The sequence below is a fragment of the Lactuca serriola genome, chromosome 9 (assembly GCF_051521515.1).
Source record: "Lactuca serriola cultivar US96UC23 chromosome 9, Lser_US96UC23_V15, whole genome shotgun sequence".
Classification (NCBI taxonomy): domain Eukaryota; kingdom Viridiplantae; phylum Streptophyta; class Magnoliopsida; order Asterales; family Asteraceae; genus Lactuca; species Lactuca serriola.
Window position 1 is genome coordinate 21,047,136 of NC_136416.1, and position 5,171 is coordinate 21,052,306.

A 5,171-nucleotide genomic window follows, 5' to 3' on the forward strand; every position below is an offset into this window, starting at 1 on the left:
TTGATGACATATTGGCCCGACCACTGAATATCGATTGATGCAATTAAACCTTCAAGAGAATCTCCGTTGATTATTGAAACCCAACAATAGTTGACCTTACGAATAATCTCTGATTATAGATCCACTTGTTGGGTTTTAGTTCAAAATTAGTTTCATAAACTAGAAAAATATGGCAATGGAAGACTTTAATTTTTGAAATAACATTAACATTTATACCCACCAAGGAACTCCTTGCAAGTTATAGAAAGGTAAAATAACAACCATAGAAAGGATGAAGAAATAACAACCACTACTAGAAAATAAACCTTTAATGGCGCGCAAACAATGACACGCGGTGATTTACGATACGCAAAAGTGTGTGCCCTAAAAATAATGTTATCTCTTCTAAAATTAGAAGGATAGAAGACACGCTTTTGTGTGTGCCCTGAAATTAATGTCCAACAAAAAAAACACACGGAGGGCACTTATTTAAAAACGGGTGTCGTCTAGAAATGTCGCTTTATATTTTTATAATGAAAGGCGCGTTCTCTTCTTTTGCAACTGGGGGAAATGAAAATCCCAAAAGTTTGAAAGGCCACCATTGTTATCCTTTACCTAATTTCCATCGTTCTTTTCTATCTCTCTCACTCTCTATATCTCTCTCACTCTAATACCCAAAAAAAACCTAATATCATCACCAATCCTCTTTTCTCCCACAACAAAATCGCAGTATCACCAGATCTTTGATCACGTCTTTTGAACAGATTAAACCCGCAGGGGTTCTCGATTTCTCAATGTTGATGTGTGGTGACACAAAAAAAAGGAGTGTAGCGCCTCTGCCTTTCAATTTCATTTGTCGGTTGCTACTTCACCTTCTTGCTCAGCCGTCCTTTCGTTCAAAACCGTGTGCTCACCGGAAACCCCGCAAACATTCAACATATCCTCAAGACTAAATTCTCACCATACCAAAAAGGCGATATTTTCCGGTCAACCCCTTCGATCTGCTTGGAGATGGAATCTTTAACGTCGAAAGGTTTTTTTACATCGGATCCGAGAAACGACTTAAAGAAGCAGTTGCCGAGATCCGTTAGTTCACCACGAACATATTGAACGAAAAGAAACAAGCACTCACGACCGAACCCGTTGATTTGTTTTCACAGTTTCTGAACTCTGGTCATTTTGATGAAAAACATCTGACGGATATTGTAAATCAGCTTCATACTCACCGGAAGAGATACAACCTCGGCGGCTTTGACGTGGTTCTTCTGGTTACTTTACAAGAATCCAACGATCGAAAGTGAAGTTGTGAACGAAGTCAAAGACAAAGAGAAATCAGATTCCTCCATTTACGATGAAGTGAAGTATATGGTTTATACTCATGCTAGTCTCTGCGAAAGCATGAGGCTTTACCCTCCAGTTCCGGTGGACACGAAGCAGGCGAGCGCCGACGATGTTTTACCGGACGGGACCGTCGTGAAGAAAGGTATGATGTGTCAGGGTTCAGGGGGAGTGAACCATTTGTTTCTAATCTAATCTCATTCACGTTAGATAGACTAATTCCACATGTTTTTCATGGTGCACACCACCTGTTTGTAAAAATGCCTCTAACAACTTATCTAGATTAAAGGATTAATATCTGATACACATTCTCAATCCTATCAGCACCATCTTTATTGGTTTCACGTTATGTGAAAATGTTGAAGTCATAGGCTTTAAGAGCTCGTTCTATACAAAACATTCTCAATCATGTGCAATTCCTTCAACAAGTATTAGGGCATACTCTCCATACCCAAAAAGCTCAAAACAATGCAACATGTCTAAAAGGCCCTTTTGCAAAATCAACTATTCAGGTTTGTTAAGATATTAAAATTGTAAATATTTTATCTTGCTCTTTAGATGGATTATTATCGATGACTTTTGACCTCTTTGATTGATCCGGATCAAATATATGGTACTGATGTGTTACTGCATCTGATGTGTTTCTGTTTCTAGCAAAATCAACTATTCAGGTTTGTTAAGATATTAAAATTCCTTTATAACTAATTACATCTTTATACTTTGTAGGCAGCAACAACATTGACTGAATTGCATTTTATGACTACCACCTTGATGGCCCTTGTTCTTAGGTGGCTGGGCTACATCCAACCCTCACATCTTCCCACTTCAGAACTTATGAAGTTTGTCCTGTTTTCCAACTTCTCCATTGCTGGAATGAACATCAGTCTAATGTGGAACTTAGTAGGATTCTACCAGGCACGTAGTAGTAAACTAGTAATAATGTACATAACACTCCATTCAAATTGGATGAATTCAGAATTCTGTGATTGATTTGAAAGATCCCAGGCAACAAAGCTGAGTATGAGTCCTTAAAGCTTCTTCAGGTCTGAGTCCTTAAACATCTTCAGGTCTGATTCCTTAAAGCTTCTTTTGCTTTATGTATCATTTGTATGACTTTAGGATAATATCCCTAACATTTATTGTCTTGTTGCATTTATTTATCAGGTTTTACACCAATGGGCTATAAGGTGGACTGAGGTGACATGGGTCCTTTTAAAAGATTGATTTGAAACAGGTGATATATGTTAAAGGACTTGGTAGATCACCATCTGGTGGAATCTTGAGTTCCATCACTTATGAAGCCAGTGAGATTGCTTCTTCTGTTCTAGCAAGTATCACAAATCAAAGTAAGAAAAATAAAGGGAATTTCAATCAAGTGAATTTAGATAAAGATAAAGGTATAGGGGAATCATCTACAGAAAGTACACCGAATAATGATGTTCAGGTTCATAGCTTCATACTGATTGATTCTTGATTTATCTTTTGACCAAAATTTCTAAAATCTTGATGAAACTTTTTGTAGATATATGAGTTGAGTTCAACAGAAGGGCCATAAATTGGTCTGTATCTATTCAGAAGAGTGCCTCATTTCAGAATTCTTGTATGTGGAGGAGATGGGACAGCAGGGTGGGTATTGGATGCAATTGAGAAGCAAAATTACTTTTCACCCCCTCCTGTAGCCATTCTACCTGTTGGATCTGGGAATGACTTCGCTAGGGTTTTGAATTGGGGTGGTGGTTTGGGGTCTGTAGAGAGACAACGAGGACTTTACATGATGCCGCAACACATGGAGCATGCTACAGTTTTTGTTCTTTATTTATTTATTTTTACAGAAGCAACCAGAGATTCATCTTTTTGCTGCTAGATTTAGAGAACATAATGGAAAGAAGCACATGTTGAAGAAGTCCATCAAATTTATCAAAAAAATGCCCCTCTGGGTGATTCTCAGTCTGGATCCTTTCCTAGGAATTCTATCAAGGTGTCCCCAATCCAACCAAAATCCAACGATGCCACAAGTCCATCAAATTTATCAAAAAAAATCAGGTGATCTATTATATTATATGTGTGTGTGTGTGTGTATATATATATATATATATATGTTGCTTATTTGTTAGAAATTTTCTAACAGGGGCAACTGTGTCATTTAACAGAGCTGATGTATTGAAGAAAACACAGAAGCAGTGTTTGCAACTTGTGATGCAACTCACGGAAGATGGGAAACACTTCTTGGTGTTCGTGCTCTTTTGCATCCAAAACTAAGGCTTCAAGACTTTTTACAAATATATAACGTGTCACAAGAATTTGTAACTGCAACAGAGAAGGTAAACAACAATTTGTTTGATTAATAATATTATTATTGTTGTTATAGATGACAAAACTGAAAGCAGTGCTTCATCAAGAAACATGGGTTGAAGTAGATGTGCCTAATGAATTCCAGGGAATTGTGGATTCCCTTTTTAGCTTGGAATCTTTAGGAGTTGGTGATTCCGATGATAAAAGCTACAATGAACAGGTTGTTGATGATATTATGGATACCACTGGATAGGTGGAATTTATTAATAGAATGAAGTTGATTATAACTTTTTATTTATTTGAAGAATGGTTTAATTTATGTGTTTTAGGTTAATAATTTTAAAGAAAAGAATGAACATGGAAAATCTGGTACTCATTTGATCTCATTTAGAGGTGTTGGGTACCACATGGTAAACTGGTTAGTAATCATGTAAACTAATGTTTTTCAAGAATGCTAATTTATTTATGAATTTGGTGTAAAATATAATTATAATAATTGATAGATTTTTTTTGTTGTTGTGTGTTTCTTTAGTGGGTTAATCCTGTTGATGATGTTATTAGAGTACATTGATATGAATGCTGTTTTGCCAACACTTTCATTTGAAGTCTATTTTTTTGTTGTTATGGGCCTCAAAGCCATAGAAGATGGCATGTATCTTCTAAGTGCATGTTTTTTCTTTTCAAAATTGGTTAAATGCAAGAATAGCATTGATATGTAAATCCCCTCCATATCCTTGTCATCAGAAATAGCCCTATAATTATAAAGCTTCCCATGTACAAACACAGCCTTAAGTTTCTTGAAGAGTAGTCAATTTGAGTATATTTTTTCATTTGTAAATATGTTTTCGGTCTGGATGCTTTTATAGGCATTTGATGTTTGGTCAGGGAAGGGTAGTATGACACTTCAACGACACTATGAGTATGTAAATTGTTGTTGCTATAATTCCCATGATCAGGTATTTCTCTCTCTCCTCTCTCTAACTATTATGTGGATGTCACGTCAGCAGGCGAGATTGTCTATTGAAAAGTAGCACGAGATTGTCTATTCAATTATTTGTTTATAGAATGTTACGTTTGTTTTGTTGCTCGTGTAAATCGAAATACTTTGTAAGCAATGAAAAAGAAAGGCCAAGTATTTTAGATGTGATTTTTTATTTATTAAAATGTTAATCTGTGTGGTCTCTTTATAGGAACTATTTATAAAAATGTTAATCTGTGTGATTTTTTTATTTATTAAAATATTAAAATCTTCACAAAAATGTATGTGTTGAAAAATCATCACAAAAATGTTGTTCTCATTAAACATACTTGTCCATGCAGTTCTATTGGATAAGAAACCTGATGAGGTTCCCATGGTAAGTGTAATTTGGTGTTTTGCAAGTTTGTGTCACCACAACAACTGATTTATCATGTTTGCTATGATACTATTCTACTTATGCAGCTTGTAGAATCTGTGCTAAGTAAGGTCATGGAAGAGTTTGAGAATCGCATCACTAGTCAAGTTGAACTGGTAAAGCTTCTTAGCTATGTCGTTTCCTAATTTCATTGCTTGGTGTTTCAAG